This window comes from Ursus maritimus, unplaced genomic scaffold (assembly GCF_017311325.1).
Source record: "Ursus maritimus isolate PB19 unplaced genomic scaffold, ASM1731132v1 scaffold_1, whole genome shotgun sequence".
Classification (NCBI taxonomy): domain Eukaryota; kingdom Metazoa; phylum Chordata; class Mammalia; order Carnivora; family Ursidae; genus Ursus; species Ursus maritimus.
In genome coordinates, this window is record NW_024423343.1 from 70466667 (window position 1) to 70484534 (window position 17868).

At 38.5% G+C, this 17868-nt stretch overlaps 1 protein-coding gene across 1 annotated transcript in view; it reads right to left on the reverse strand.

The window, feature by feature from the left end:
• PKP4 (plakophilin 4) overlaps positions 1–17798 on the reverse strand; it is a 235408-nt gene extending 217610 nt beyond the window's left edge. The window contains exon 1 of the mRNA XM_040644689.1: positions 17750–17798. The gene's annotated coding sequence lies outside the window, so the exon portion shown is untranslated. The remainder of the gene's footprint in view (positions 1–17749) is intronic.
• Between the last annotated feature and the right edge of the window lie 70 nt (positions 17799–17868).

The window sequence follows — 17868 nt, forward strand, 5'->3', positions numbered from 1 at the left end:
TCTTCCAGGAAAGAGGAAGGAAGAGCAGAGATCTTACCCTGATGGCACCAACAAAAACACCACACGATCTGCTAATTCACGATTTTCTTCCAACCCACCAAAAAGCTAAAACCTCAGTATAACCAACTAACCTGGAATTAAAGGATGAGAGGCACCCTCAAGGACAGACTGGCTTACCTGGGCAGACGCTGCTGAATGCCAGTAAGAAATGAGTTAGGATTTTAGCAAATGGGTAAAGTCTGAATGTAGGCAAGAAAGAGATCACAGACGAGAGGTGAATTCACACTCAGGTTCTTCTACATGGACCTCACCAGGGGCCAACAATAAGAGTCCTTAGACAGCCTCCCACTCGGTGCAAGCCTGGTGTATGAGAAGAGCAGCTGCTGTGGGAAAGGCACAAAATCTTGCCTGGATCCTCCTCTCCTATACCTACTATGGAACAAAGCCTCAAACTGCTGAGGGCAGGGCAAAAAGCCTGTCTTTCTTAGGACAATTGAAAGCCCACTGCGTCTGGGAACTTCTGTCAGTATAGCTAAGTCACGCTATTGTATGAACAGTCTAACTTAAAAACAACAAGCTTGATACAAACACAGTTCAAGACCCTGGTCCTACCCTAAGTCCCAGGCTGACAGTCTAAGCCTCTTTCAACAAACACAGAGCCACCCAAGACAGAGGAATCTTTCAAGGCCTTAGAGTCAAGAAGAAATAATCAGGGCCCTTTGTGGAAGAAAAGTTCTAAAGATGGTGTGAGCATGGCTATGGATGGAGCGAGGAAGTTGAAGAAAAGGATTAATAGTAATTGGTGAGTAAAGATGGGTTATAAATCACTGAGCATGAATTTTCTTCTGAATGTTACATCAATGTAATTGCTTAGACATGCATGTTTAATTTTTGTTTAAAATAAGGGAAAAATCCTACATGAATAGATTCCTGGATTAAATTTAGTATCAGATTTAATTTTTACAGTCAAGAACAATTAAATTGTCTGCTCGGATTTTCTGGATCATGAGAGCTATTCACACTGAAATGTCTAACATTTTGCTTGTTGTCCAAAAAAAAGCCTTCAAGTGCTGACATGAAGAACTGTGCTTTATTTCAAATTGTGCCCATCACTGCAGTAACAGAAGCTCATCACACATACGAGAGGAGACACACTCGAAGTAAGATTCATCTCTTCATCTAGTTGATCAGACATAAGCAGTAGCATCCAACCTAAATATCAATGAATGCCTGTTTTAATATTTCTCCAATGTTATTCACAGTTACAAAACCAGGATAACTTCCTTCTTCTATTAACTGCCATTTATCGAACTAAGCATTATTTCAAAGAAAAGCAGCACTAGTCATTGAAAAGTAATTTCATTTAAGTTACCACACTGAACTTAACAAAAGCATTTAAATGCTTCTGATTATTGAAAAATTAAACATGCTTAAATTATTCAGGCTCATTCTACAAGATGGCCAAAATTTAAATATAGCTATCAAATGGTTTCTAAAAGATACAGAATGAAAATGCATTCTTCCTCAGCTCTTTTCTCTGTTCCAAAAAGCTTTAGTACAAAGTACTAAAGTACCAAGCAGCTTAGTACAAAACTGAAAGTTAAAATGAATCCAAAAAAGGTGAATGAAAAACTCTCTTCAGACAGACTCTATCAGTTCTCATGTCTTTACAACCAAACTGAGTCAGAGCAGACAAGCGGCCTGCACACAAGTTACAGCCTACGTGCTCATGAGAGAAGGGTCAATCACCTTGTTTCTTAAAAGCGATGAAAAATAAAACCATAGCCTGTATCGCATAGATCTGTTATGCGTTAAATATTTAAAACATGAAATGTTAAGATATATCAATTTAAAACAACTCAAGTTATACGTCAGCATTTTTGCTTTGAAGTTAATTTCTGGATGTTTAAAATCAGATGAAATGTCTGGGTCCTGGTGGTTGGGGGAATGGGGTAACTGGGTGATGGACAATGAGGGTATGTGATGTAATAAGCACTGGGTATTATATAAGACTGATGAATCGCTGAACTCTACATCTGAAACTAGTAATACACTATATGTTAATTAATTGAATTTAAGTAAAAAAAATGTAAAACTTTTAAAATTAAAAAAATTAAAAGAAATGTCTGGGTCTTAAGTCAGCATTAAATGAAAAAACAAGAGAAGAGCGAGGACTCTGCTTTAACTTCCCTATGACTATGAAGCAAGGGGACAGTCTGCATACTAAATGAATTATATTGTGCATGTGGATTAACTTATTCCATATACCCAAATTTTTATGTGTTCCAGGCAGTTTTTAATTTAAAATTTTTAAAAAATTTTTTTATTTATTTGAGAGAGAGAGACAACACAAGCAGGGGGAGTGGCAGAGAGAGGGGGAGAAGCAGAATCCGCGCTAAGCAGAAAGCCCGATGCAGGGCTGGATCCCAGGACCCTTATGACCTGAGCTGAAGGCAGACGCTTAACAGACTGAGCCACACAAGTGCCCCTAATTTTAAAATTGTCAAAGCAACTCTACAAATGGAAGCTGTTTAGCACAACTGTTTTCCTTCTTTTATCCCCAGAATTATGGAAAAGTTTTAATACAAGCTTCTTGAGGACAAGTTCTTTGCTGCCCCTACAGGTCTCAGCACGTAGATGGAATGGAGGAGAGTAAAAGGCCCCGGTGGACTTGAAGTTGCTACATACGTCAAGACAATCAAGCTTTTCTGTAATCAATAATGACATTTCTGGGATCTCTGAGGCTCAACTGCTACTGTAATATCACTTCTAGGAGCTAATATCCTTAGTGTAGGGCATTAACAAAGAATGAGGCCTTTTCTGCATCATTTCCACATCCCTCCTCGCGCCTAGCACAGGGCCTCAGAAAAAAATGGTTATTGCCTAGAATTCACTGAGCTCTCTTGAAAATTTCAAAAGGAAACCAACTGAGATTTTTTTTAACTTGGTGGGATTTTAAGTGAAAGCAAAAATAACATATTCATGTACATCAAACGCTTTCCATAATTCATTAATCAAATATTTACTACTGAATAACAACTATCTGTTTTCAGTATGAAGAACTGAACCACAAACTAAACTTACAGTATATTTTGATGCCCTTTAAGGGTTACTCTTTTTATTCCCCACTGTGATGCTCACAATTGCCTTGCATGTGAAATGAAGGTAGCAGATCATCTATTTTACAGTTATTAAAAAGATTAAATGAATTTTAATATAAATGCTTTGAAGACTGTAAAGCTATGCTATTTTGCTTTGTTACTCCATAAGCATCTACAATTTTTCTTCTTTATTTATAACTGGCCTCAGCTATTCTCTATACCAGTTCCAACAGAATTTTCTGCAATGACAGAAACATTCTGTAACTGCCTATTGTAATAGCTACTTGCCATATATAGTTAACCAGCAGTTAAAATGTGGCCAGTAAGGATAAGAAACTAATTTTTTTTTCTTAAAGATTTTATTTATTTGACACAGAGACAGCCAGTGAGAAACAAGCAGGGGGAGTGGGAGAGGAAGAAGCAGGCTCCCAGCAGAGGAGCCTGATGTGGGGCTCGATTCCAGAACGCCGGGATCACGCCCTGAGCCGAAGGCAGACGCTTAACGACTGAGACACCCAGGCGCCCCAAGAAACTAAATTTTTAATTAAAAAATTTAAATAGCCCATGCGGTCAGTACCTAATATAATGGACATCACAACTCTGTAGCTTCAGAGGCATACAGTCTTTTCATTGCTAAACAAAAATTTCAAGAAGTAAAAATTTGTTTTCTCAGCCACAGGTTTCACTCTTTTCAATATGTGATGGTACTACATAAAAATATTTCTATTTCACAGATAGGGTCTTTTAAAGAACAAACTGAGGGTTGCTGGAGGGGAAGCGGTGGAGGGATGGAGTAACTAGGTGACAGATATTAAGGAGGGCACGTGCTATAATGAGCACTGGGTATAAGACTAATAAATCATTGACCTCTACCTCTGAAACTAATACATAGCTAATACATTATATGTTAATTAACTGAGTTTAAATAAAAAATTAAAATTAAAAAAAAGTCTAAACTTCATTTTGATGTACCTTATTTGACTACTAAGGTCACCAAAATATCTAAGTGACATATACTAAAGACCACTACATGCTAGGTTCTATGCAAAAAACTATTAATGAAAGGACAAATGAGACCGCCTTTTCATGGACATTTTGAAATGCCTAAATTAGAGGTTAATCTTGCTTGCCAACATCACTAGCAGACACAGCCTCTACTTCCTGAATGACTTCTACTTGAAAAGTGCCACTTGGGATAGCGAATGTGCAAGACAAGGACCCTTCCCTCAAGAGGCTATAATATACTTGGGAGAAAGAGACAAGAGAAATTAAGAGAGATTAACGATCCAATACAAAAAGAAAAAAACCATCATGGGGAGTTTATCATTGAAAGCCAGAGTACAAGTAAAAACATTTGAAGGAGAGAGGACAGTCAGCCAGGGTGTTCCTAGAAGGTCACCCACAAGGGAACATTTGAACTAGGTTTTGGAGGATTGTGAAAGATTTAAATGTAGGGTGCAGGAAGGCAAGAAGCAGTGAGTAGAAACTAGTTTTGCTGATGTGGAAGGTTCAGGAAGGAGAGTAATTAGGGTTTCATTGTCAAGGGACTTAAATGGTAGGCAGGCTAAGGAGTTTGAAGCCATCCTGCAGGATAAACGACGGGAGTCACTGAGGGTTAGGGGAGGCAGGGACAACTAAGGTTATAAACAAAGTATTTAATTGTTCATTCACCCAAAGCAGGCATCTGGTGTGTAATATATGGCAGGCACATTGCCATGTGAAAGCTATAACGATGGCTGTGACACAGCTCTAACCTGACCAGGGTTTACAACACAGCCAGGAAGAGACACTGAAACAACTCGAAAACAATGTGACACATGTTCATAGCACAGTTACGTGCAAAGGGTTAAGAAAAGAAGGACCAGAGGAGCTTCACTAAGAAAGGGTCACTGAGTTAGACCTTGAAGAAAAAAAACCCATGGGCTCACGAGGCAGAGAGGGCATACTAGTTACCTAGAGAAAAGCCTTCAGGAAACATACAAATTGTTGGAATGATCATACTGCTGGGAAATTAAAGGGCAGGGAGGTTATATCATTCAAATAGAAGAAAGGATCAAATCTTTAAAAGCACAGTGTTAAAAAAGAATGTTATTGTATAAGCTGTATGTCAGGGTCACTCAAGATCCTCAAGTGTCTTCTCAGCTATGATTTCAGAAGACTGAATGCTAAAAGCATTGATAAAAATATAATACAGAACACAATATAAAACTAATTAAATGATGTGGTGGTATTTTAAACGCTGATGAGAAACATATTTGACATTCCAGGTAGAAAGGACATTAATTCAAAAAATCAAATTATCAATAGTAAAGACTTTATTTAGGCCAGACACAATTTCAACATTTTTCTCTGGCAGAAATGTATATAATCATGCAAAAAGCAGGCAGTGGGGGAAGAAGGGGAGAAAGTGAGAGAATTGCGCTTTAAAAAATGTCTTCTTTTCTAGGAAAGAAAGAATCCTTGCCTTTAAACATATCAGCTGTGCTTGTTGTCTTCCACCTGACAAGTAGATCAATTCCAATCACATACAAGGATACTGTTGTCTTCACTGTACATCCCCACTTTGCCTGTTCGCACGGTACACAATAAACATCTTTTTTGGAAGAACATTACCTATGATTACTTACATCCTACATAGACGAAATTCAGAACAAAACCCAATGTTAAAAACAGCATTTAAAAATACGGTATTGTTACCAGAAACTGAATATACCTGCTGCCCAAAACAAAACAGAAAACACAAACACTGAAATTGCTACAAAGCAACTTCATGATTTCCACTTAAAATGAAGGATGGAGTTTCACTTAAAATGAGGTAAACTCATAATAGATAGTATTTATAAATCAGTAACAAAAATATGAAGCTTTATATATATTTTATAGCAAGTTTTTATAATTTACATAACTTTTAAATTACTGAGGTCTCATGTGATTCAGTGTATAATTACAGAAAGAAAGCTTCAAAAAAAAAAAAAATAATTCGGGGCGCCTCACTGGCTCAGTTGGTGGAACATGAGAGTTTGAGCCCCATGTTGGGTGTAAGGATTACTTAAAAATAAAATCTTTAAAAAATATATAAAATTCAATCCAGCAATTGCATTCCTGGGCATTTCCCTCAAAGATATCTAAAGCTTATAATAACACAGAAAGCTGTACACAGATATTTATAGCAGTTATATTTATAAAGTGGAAATTATTATAAATTAAAAATAACCCAGATGTCCTCCACATGTGTGCTTAAAGAAACTGTGGTACATCCATATTCTGTATTACAAAGCAATAAAACAGAAGAGATACTTACACATGTAACAACCTGAATGAATCTTTAAAGAATTATGCTGCGTAAAAACAAAAAAATAAGCAAAAACTCCAAAGTCACATAGTATTATATGATTCCATTTATGTAACGTTCTTAAAATGACAAAATTATAGAAATGGAGGACAATTAGTTGCTAGACATTGAGGAGGGGGTGAGAGTGAAAGAGAAGTGAGGGTGTGGCTGTAAAAGGGCAACAAGCGGGGTGCTTGTAGTGATGGAAACGTTCTGTATCCTGACCGTATCAAAGTCAATATCCTGGTTGTGACACTACTATAGTTCTGCAGAATGTTACTATGGGGGGAAACTAGGTAAAAGGTACACAGAATCTCCGTATAGTTTCCTAAAACTGCATGTAAGGTCATAAAAATCTCACAAATAAAACTTAATTTTTAAAAATTATTATTGATTAAAATTTTACCACTGTGATTACTTGAAGTTGGGGAAGGACCACCAAAATGTGTAAGAGATTTCTAACTACACTATTAAAATGAAACAAAGGTTTGCTACATCCACTGGGCTAAAACAAGCTATGAAATTTCCTTGTTTTAATACTTCTAATGTTTATATAGTTTTATAGTATGAAATATACCATTTTAGTAACATTTTTTCCTTTGAAAAACTTCACATTTAAAATTACATCTACTTTTGACCTCAATTCATAAGCCGAGTATATAGAAGTTATTACTAATTCACAATAAACAAGGACACAGAAAGTTTGTTCAAAGTCATACCGCCAAAGCCTGACCAAGGTGGTCTTGGTACTTGATGGCCGCCTATGAAGAGACTGAGAAAGAGCACTATGTAAATTCATGTCACCATAGTTATAATCCAGGCAATTAAAATTAATGTGAATATGAATCGATCTGTTTTAAATCTTCTAATTGGTGATTTTTAGTAAGGAATTCGATATAATGAATTATTTATCTAGAAAGTTGTATTACAAAGGTAATTTTTTTAAAAGGCAAAAGCAGTTTTTCCATTGAAACATGCATGATAAACAGTTTTGAGGATCTAAAACCAAACAGTTTACAAAAGTAGTTTACAGAAGGAAAGAGGGTTCCAGACAGAAGTTCATCCAAGAGTAGTAGAAGGTATTCCCAAACTGTAATTTACAACTCATTCATTCATGGGAGAACACATTTGCAAAAGATATATCTTATAAGGGGTTAATGTCCAAAATATATAAACAACTTACACAACTCAACACCAAAAAAACCCAATCTGATTAAAAAAAAATGGGTAGAGGATCTGAATAGATCTTTTCCAGAGAAGACATCCAGATGGCCAACAGACATGAGAAAAGATGTTCAACATCACGGATCATCAGGGAAATGAAAATGAAAACCACGATGAGTTATCACCTTACACCAGTTAGAATGGCTAACATCAAAATGACAAGAAATAACATGTGTTGATGACGATGTGGAGAATAAGGAATTCTCATTCACTGTTGCTGGTAATGTAAACTGGTACAGCTACTGTGGAAAACAGTATGGAGGCTCCTCAAAAAACTAAAAATAAAAATATCACATGATTCAGGAATTCCACCACTTGGTATTTACACAAAGGAAATGAAAACACTGATTCACAAAGATATATGCACCTCTATGTTTACTGCAGCATTATTTACAATAGCCAAGATATGGAAGCAACCCAAGTATCTATCAATAGTTGAATGGATAAAGCAGATGTGACATACATATACAATGGAATATTACATAGTCATAAAAAAGGATGAGCTCTTGCCATTTGAGAAAACATGGATGCATCTAGAGGGTATTATGCTAAGTCAAATAAGTCAGAGAAAGACAAAGACCATGACTGCACTAATATATAAAAATCTAAAAAAAAAAAAAAAAAACAAAAAAAAAAAAAAAAAAAAAAAGAATAAAGAGCAGAATCAGACCTATAAATACAAAGAACTGATGGTTGCCAGAAGAGAGGGGCAGTGGGCAAAGTGAGTGAAAGGGAGTGGGAGATACAAGCTCCCAGTTATGGAATGAATAAGTCATGGGAATAAAAGGCACAGCATAATAAGGAATAATGTCAGTGATACTGCAATAGCGCAGCATGGTGACAGGTAATAGCTACGTTTGAAGTGAGCATAGCATAACATACAGACAAGCTGAATCACTACGTGGTACACCTGAAACTAATGTAATATTGAGTGTCAGCTGTACTCAAAAAAAATTTTTTTAAAACCTAATTTATTCATACACGGTTATCTAGAAAGACTAAAGGTCAAGAGTAAGCCACACTAGAAGACAAAGTCCCTACTGTTGAGCAGCTCAGAGGAGGAGGAGAAGGATGGGAATCCTAGAACCAATATATTCCAGTTACATCTTAGGATGGTGAATTTCTGGATTTATGTTGCTTCTATGGAAAATTGTGTTCAGAGCTCCAATCAAATGACCCACAAACAATATTTTTGAAGACTGACACCTGCCAATATACTGTCCAAAGATTTCAGACCAACACATATTTTTCATCTGCCAACAGTCTGAATTAGACATTTAACAGCTGAGTTGTTTGTCACAGGTCCTAAAATAATAACAGTTCTTGTGCAAGTCCAACTGGGTTTTCTGATTCCTTTTTCAGTGCTTTAAAAAAACTGACTTTTCTGCTTATTCAGTCATTGACAAATTGACAATAAGTGGAAAATTCCCATCAGTGCATCAGTCTGAGATTCAAGGTAAGATTCAATGAGACTATTTATTCTAGCAGATGTCACAAGAGATTTTCAAAACATTCTTGTGTTTATTCATAACAACGGAAGGGAATATTTTCAATAATAGATAATAAGTTTGGACTTATAAAGGCACACAAATTGCATAAAGAATGAAGAAAAGCACAAAACACAATAAACCAAAGTACTGCTGTATGAAAATAAGAACTTCCTTAAAATGGCAAATCTTGAAGAATAAATTATGGTTTTTCATAAATATTTCATTTTCACTGTGATCAATTATTTTATATAGGCTATGCGGTAAAGTATTCCAAGAAATATAGCCAAAATAATCAAATTCATGATTAAAACCTTTTCTGAAATCTCTATCTTATTATTGGTAAGGGAGCACTTTTTCAGATATAGGTTTTTTTCCAAAGAAAGCCACTGACAGTGGTTAATGTAGCAGCTGTCTATTTAAATTCTGGTAATTTATCAAGTAATACATATCTAAAAAGTAGATTTAGCTAAAATTTAGTTAATACAAAGTCATTTTACAGCTCATTCTTAACACTCACAGAAAATTTTTGCATGTTTATTTATATACCAAAGTTTTCTAGGGCATTTATTTTTCCAGTTCATGTGTCTTATCTTTCCCAACTACATTGTAAAATTCATCACAGATTCCTTAAAGATGGAGACTCTCAATACTGAATCCAACACAGCCTATAAAACTCCTGAGGGAAATCATTATTTGACCATGAGGCCTAGAGCAGGGGACTAATAAATGTTGCTTGGAAGGAGCTAAAATGAATCCTGTATCTTTTTAAATAAGAGGTATTCAAAACAGAACACAATACTTCACACACAGTAGGGCTCCAGTAAATATATGAAACACTAATTGTGTTCAGTTCCCTTGCTTGGATCCCTGGTGGTACTCAGGAATCAAAAGTTACTTCCAACTAGATCAGTCCTTTTTTCCCCCACTCAATCCAGGGTACAGATGTCAGAAAATATGATGCACTTCACTTCAAAGTGGTTATTACTGGTTTCTATTTTACATGATGTTTCTAATTTTTGTGAAGGTATGGAAACTGGAAAGCCTACTCAAGTGTTTACTTTGTTCATGACATTGAAAATTCATTTAATATTGCATACATTAGTAGTATAATTGACTCTCCTTTTGAAAATAATGTACTTATTGCATTAGCAAAGGAAAACAGTCAATTTCAATATTAAACTACTATTTATGGGTGTATACATATATAACTTCTATAAGGATTTTTTTTTCCCCTTTGTAGGGGGGCAGGATCTACTAGAAGCTCTCCTCAATGGAGTTGTTGTTTAAAAACAAAACAAAACAAACCCAAGAGCACAAATTCAAGTACAATATCACTCTGTTGAAATCCACCAGTTTCTGAACACTGGTATGTTGTCTATATGCAAAGATTAGAACTAAATGAAAGTTACCTATATTCTTTAATGAGATATGAATTAGTGAGTTCTTAGGCACATAAAGTATTCATGGAAAAGCAAGATGCTTTCAGAGGAACAACCTTGTCTTAGTTAATTTTTTTGAGAACAAATCAAACCAAAGCAAATGGTAAGTGGGTTTTTCTCATTTTAACAAGACTGGTCCCCTCTAACCACTATCTAAATCCCCTTCTGTTTCTATCCAACTTCCAGAAAATTTAGTCTCAATTAGGGGTTAAGCCTCAAAAGTGCAGAGGGGACTGACTTAACAAACGAATCCAAGAGGTCAGCTACTAACTCAGCCAGTATGGAGTCAAATATCTGTCAAATAGCTACAACACATATTTTTATGAGCTGAGCATTTCAGGTATACAACTTCAAGTTTCTCCTCTTATCCCAAAGAGTAAATTGTAATAAGTTCTTACAAAGACAGTCTTCATTTTTGCTGAGGGAAAAATGAAATGGAATGAGAATGTGTAATGTTCTAAGAAGAGTGAAATAGAAGTACTAGAGCTCTAGAGAGCATCTAGTCCAACTCCCTCATTTTACACACGAGAAAGCTAGAGCCCAGGAGTTAAATTAAATGACTCACTCATGGAACACACACAGCTTAGTAGTACAGCCAGGTCTAGAACTAGAGATGCTCCATATCTCTTAAACGACTGTCTGTTGGTTTATTACATCAAGTATCTTCCAAACTTCTCTTCCAGTCCTTCTTGCTTTGGCAGTTTCCTGCCAATTTCAAGTGTGATCAATTCTGGACAGAAAAGGCAGCTTAAAAAGTTAATTTACAAGCTGCAAGCTGCACATTAGTCCATAAATGATTAACACTAGCACTTTCTTCATGTATTGACTAGCCAAGGACATTGTATAAAATGACTACTATTTAGAATTACAAATGCGATAGTTATATACTTATTTAAAAGGTATTTTACATTTTTCAAGGTTTCCACTCTGACCCCTGCAATATAATACTATCAGTCTTTACCTTTTAAACATAACAGTTTATTAAGGAATGTTTAACCAAATCTCTTACATGCGTTGGTTTAGCAGTGTTTTACGCGCCTCTACATACTGCCTACCTAAAAAAAAAAAAAGTATTAACTTCCCTATTTTAAAAAAGGCCCTTCTTTGATTTATTTTGCTGGAGTCTCTTCCTTATGGGCAATCTCTTACAAACTATCAAGCTCATAATTTCTCTTTAGTAGTTTATTTCTTCCCTGAAGTATTTTGTTTAGATTCATAATCATGTTGACTAAGATCATAGAAAGCAAGACAACAATTTGCCCAATATATAGTAGATGCTACAGAAAGTATCATTAAGGAGCACCTAGATGGTTCAGTCAGCTGAGCGTTTGACTCTTCCTTTAGGCTCAGATGATGACCTTAGGATCCTGGGATTGAGCCCTGCCTTAGGCTCTGTGCTTAGTGGGGAGTCTGCTTGAGATTCTCTCTCTTCCTCTCCCTCACCACTCCTTGCCACTCTCTAATAATAAATAAATAAAGCTTAAAAAAAAAAGTATCATTATGTACCACAATATAAGAACAATGACTTAAATGTATTAAGAGCTGCCTCGGAGCTTGAAATGCTTTCCTCACAACAACCATTTGAGGTGGATATTTTTATCATTCTGTTTTACAAATGAGTGAAATGAGATCCACAGAGATTATATAATTTACCAAGTCACACACCTAGCAAACATAACTGAACTATGACAGTCTGGCTACTAACCAGACACCTCACTCACTGCCTTCAAGACACTTTTTATGTATTTCACTCCATGTCAAGGTGAAAACCCAAGGACTTTTTCTGGCCAAAACTACCATGGTTAATCCTGGATGAGGGGTGGAGGCAGACAGCCAAGACCCTGAACACATTATATGCTTTAATCCTTCCCCTCGTTTCCCAAAATGACATTGTTAAAAAAGGAAAAACAAAACAGTAACAATTTAAGATGAGCATGATGGAGATTCAAAAGTCTCAAAAGAAAACCCCAACTATCTTGTTGCTATGATTTGCTGGAAGAGAAACAAGACTGATTATATAAACGAATGCTTAGGAAACCTTTTCTTAAAAAACAGAAAACACTGAGGACTTTGGAAACCTTGAGCTGAAATGTATCTTAGATCAATGCAATCCAAACCCTACATTTTCAAGAGGAGGAAGCTATAAACCCAAATGTTTTAAATGGTTTGTCCCCATAGATTTAGATCGGCTAATTTCTGGAGTAGGGTGCTTTTCACCTCCCCCTCATGTTTGCAATTTAAGAGAGAGCTTACAATGGACCAGAATTTCAGATACCACTTACCCAGTGTTTTAAGTCTATTTGTAAGTCAGTTGTGGGTGTCTATGAAAAACAGTATTCCAAGTTCCAGGCCAGGCCCCAAAGCCTTCACAATACTCCAATAACCCCTCTTCAACTACACATTTTACCTAAGTTTCATACATAAAGCCACTTTTATGACAACTCACATCCACTCTAAATTCGACTTGGAACACTAGGCACCAACTTCTATATTAAGTGGCCCCTGAAAAGGGGCTTTCTCTGCCTCTCCAAGCAGCCAGATCCATTGGGTGGTGGTGTGTGTGTGTTGGAGCGGAGGGAGGTAAGGAACGGGATCCAGATTAGGGAAGAACAGAATAAACTCCCTTGGATATTTACAACTCCCGAAATTTATATTTAACACAGACAATAATTTTAGAAGCCAAACATGCCTTGGCTGTTGAAGAAAGAAGGTTATTGATTCACTTGCCCCCTCCCTCACCACCCTTCATTTAGGAGTTCTGGACTTTATCAGGGCTATATGATATAATATCTGCCTATAGGGACTGGCATCTACCCAATAGGCAAGCATTATTCAGTTCAAGAAAAATGTTTCACAATGACGTGACTTAAAATAATTCAGACACTTCCATATTTTAATTTATATATTTTATAGTAGTAAAAATTTACAATCCAATCTCTAATGACATTTTATCCTCTGCAGTGAATCATTATGTATTAGTCACAATAAACTATATTATCAAGACTATGAATAATAAAATGATCAGGACTGTAGCTAACATTTATTAGCGTACCAAATAAAAGTAAATCTAAATTCTAAAAAGAAAAAACTTAGAACAATGACGAATGGCATGCCTGCAACAAATGAAGAGCACCATCATGTAATACCCTCAATTAGTTATGATAACATAGCCCCCAAAAGATCAAGATAATTCCACTGAATTATTAAAGTGATAATGTAAACAATATTTGAAAGCCATACAACTTCTCAAGTGAAACCAGCAAGCACATGAATTATTGCTCTTTGTGACCAACCTAGGGCCTCATCTCCTTATCTAAAAAAAACAACAAAACCTGTTATTTCTTACAGCTGGGCATCAAACTGACCTGCTGACAGGTATCACCACTTACTGGCAGATTACGAAGCCTTACATCCAGTTATGCGTAAAGTTTTACTTCCTTGCTCTCTCTCTCTCTCTCTCTGCAGCTATTTGTAGTTACAGTTTGGGCATGAAATAGTTAACTAATTTTCCAAACATAATAATCAGTCCACTGGTGTCCTGTACCAGATTCTTCTTCCCCCTTCAGTGCAGGAAAGGCACTACAAAACCATTTAACACATTGAAGAAGTAATTATCTCCCAGTACACCGAAGGCGTGAAGGCAACTTCCCAAAGTGACAAACAATCCATGAATGTTTATGCCCTAGAATAATCCTAGAATAACCTCTACTTTATCTTCCAGTTAATAATGAAGATATGACTTCATTATTATGATCCATTTTAGAATTAAGCAAATTAGGATTTACCTCATGATTGAAATAGGAAAAAAAAAAAACATGAGAGACCATTCTCAAAATATCTTAATATTTCAAGGCAGTCCAGTGAGACTGGACTTCTCAAGTGATTCCCATCATCCAGGATAAGAAAATTCTCTATTTAAATCAATTCTTGGCCAACAACAGGAAATAATTCAATTTTAAAATTGGCAATAACTGGATTTTTTAATTAAGTGAATGTAAAAGTTTTAAATTTATTTTCCCACTTTGTACAGAAAAGAAAAAACCCTGCAATTCTGACTTAATATAGACTTAATTCAAATACTCAAGGTCATACAATTGCTGAAGTTTTTATTAAACTGCGTCTGAGAGTAGTTTTTTAAGTCAAAATGTATCAGAATTACAGAGGCAGATTTGGCTTATTCAGCTTGTAAATGCAGCATTAACATTTTCCCCCCTGGATGAATGCCAGCTGCTCCTACCTTCTGCTTACCTTCTCTTATGCTTTCCATCATCACTACTACCCTGCTCCACTATCTCCCTTCAAAAACAGCATAGGTAAGAATTAAGATAACTGGACACTTAGTCCCAAAATTTAGAATCTTCAGTATGACATAAAATACATGAAATGCTGCACCTTCTCCTTATATAATAGTGGGGGTTGGTGAGGGAATATACTTTGGTCAAAACACAGTTTATGTTATTGGTTGTGAATGATTACTAGTTTTGAAACTTCTCTTCAAATATCTATAACAACCAGAATATATTTCTAACTGAAAGCCTACCTTCACTTGAAGCAGGTAAAACTATTTGCACAATCATGTATATACATTATCTATACACTTGAACCAGTTATTTCAATTTCTAACCTAGCAGAGAAACTGAACGTGCTTTTACTTTCTAATCTTCATATCAAATCAAATAAGCAGGTGCCACACTCTGAAGTAATGTGATACTGTTACATAACAAGTTTCCTGTTGGCATTTATGAACACCTCCAATATCCTATACAGTGTTACAAACTATAATTTAGAGTTAAACCTGTAAATTAGAAGATCTACAGATTAAGGATATACCTGAAAAACAATGTAGTAGGCAAAAGACACAACCTTTCCCAGCACAAAGTTGTTTTGTTTTGTTTTCTTCTATTTTTCCTTTCTAATCCTTAACTAAAAGGTTCTCATCTTATACTTCTCAATGCATTTGATCCACACAAAGTAGGTACTGGAAGGCAGCTGAGACAATCAACTTATTATTTTCCTGAATCTGATACAAAAATAACCAAGTGTGGAGAGGCTCATAGTAAACTCAACCTCCAAAATAAACTGTGTCAAACAAAGGCACACATAGTATGCTTTTCAACAACCAGAAACCTTATTTTGGACATCAGTTGTTCTCGTTTTCATGTTACCATTTCCATAACTGCTTCACAGGCAACAGAAAAGAAGATACTTCTATAGCAATATACTGCATTCAAAAAGAGAAGCAGTCTTCTATTTCCCCTTTTAAAATAAAAGAATCTAAGCCCAATTCAAGAAAAGCACCGTCTGTCAAAAATTTGCTTCTCTGCATTAAAGAAAATAAAATTTGACCAAAAATGTATATGAATCATTACTGATTTTGTAATTACCATTCTTTAAAAGTTGGAGGGCTGTATTTATTTTTTTCAAACTCAGTAACAAAAAGAACTGCGACCTCAACTAATAAATTGCATCTTGAAATATACATGATTGTGTTGTCCCCGTGTTACTTCCAATGGTAACTGACACGCCCCGAATTTAACTGTACCAGACAGTTCTATCTGTCCCATCGCTGACCAAACACTGCTTCTCTGTTTCTATTCATTATGTATTATAAGAGGTCTAAACACAACCCAGCATGACGAGAAAAAAATTACAATTCTTATGACAGCAAAGTGATGCATTCAAGTTCCCTCCTGCAGTACATCCCTATCCGTGAGCATTAACAGACATTTTTGATAGAGCTAAAATGCGTTGGCTGCAAGCTCATTACTCTAAGAACCTTGGGCACCTTTCCTGCAGGTTTTCAGAAAACCCTCGTAAAAACCAGGCACTATTCAAACCTTGCAAACCAAACTTGCCAAGAACCTTGTGCAATGATCAATAACCTTGGCTACACCACCATCCGCCTCAAATTCACGGTCCTGGAGACCAATGCAGCAAAACCCAGGCTAAAGGCTAGCTAAAGCCCAACAGAATTGCCGCGCTTCCCCTCCGCCTCCCTCTCTGCCGCATGGAGAGAGGCAAGGGGAGAAGAGGAGTGGAGCTAGGCTCACCAGCTTCGAAGATGCTCCGGTGACCTCTGGCTGCGCGGCGAGAGCTGGGCCGGGAAGGCGCTAGTGCAGCCGCGGCGGGCCCTGTGGACTATGCCCCTGGTGCATTCCTCGCATTCCTGCACAATCTGTCGGCAGCCGAGGAGTCCGCGGCGCGCGTTCCCCCCCTGGACACACACACCTGCCTACTGCTGCGCCCCGAGCGGCCACGGCCGCCGCTGCGCCTCCACTGCCCGCGCTCGCTGTTTGTCGCACTCAGCCAACACGCAGCCAAATCCCAGCCCCGCCGCTCAACCCCTCGCTTCCCCGGTAGGGGGGAAAGGGGAGAGGACCAGGCAGCCCCAGCGGTGGGCAGGGACACCAGAACCGCCTGGGGTGGGGGGGGCCGCAGCTCCGCTTCAACTCCTGGCAGCGTGAGGGGGAAGCGGCGGCACAGGAGGGCAGCCGGGGAAGCTCCCGGCTGGGGAACCGGGAGCGGTGGAACGTGAGCATACGCTGCGAAGAGCGAGGGGCGCACTGGCCGGAGGGGGGTGGGCAGGACCCGCAGGAGCGCGGGACTCCAGGGGCAAATGCGAGACGGTGCAGGCAACAGGGGCGTGGGAGGAAGGAGAGGGGCCACGATGCAGGATCTGGGGCTGGAGGGACGGACAGACTGCCCCGAGGGCTGGGGAAGGCGGGAGCCCCACTGTGCTCGGGGCGCGGGGCGGCGTGCTAGGCGGACAGGAGCGGGGGAGCCTCGGGGCAGACGTCCGGGAGGGCTCGGCGTGGCGCTGAAGTTCTGCGCTGGGGGCTCTGGATCCGAAAAAGCCAACGTGGGGAGGGTCCTGCGCGGCGTGCAGGGGAGACCCGGGGTGAGTAATAGCCGGGAAAAGCAAATGGAGGGTGAAACTTGTGCGCCTGCCGGGGGGAGGGGAGCAGGCAGGCGAGTGCGGGCAGGAACACGAGGCGGGGCAGGAAAGCCGAGGCGGCCGCGAGGCTGTGGGGACAGAGTAACGGGAGGGAGGCGCCCGTCCCCCACGCGCCCCTCACAGGGATCCGGGCTCGGGCACGAGGGGGCGAGGGCCGGGGGTCTCGGGGGCCGGAGTCTTCGCGCCCTCCCGCGAGCTAGCACACTTACTTTCCAGGTTAGGCTGCGCCCGTCGTCGCTCGGGGGATCAGGGACATCTGCGCCGAGGGGGTCGCCGCTGCGGCACCCGAAAAAATTAAAAAAGTGCCGCGGCCAAGCGGCTGCCCGCC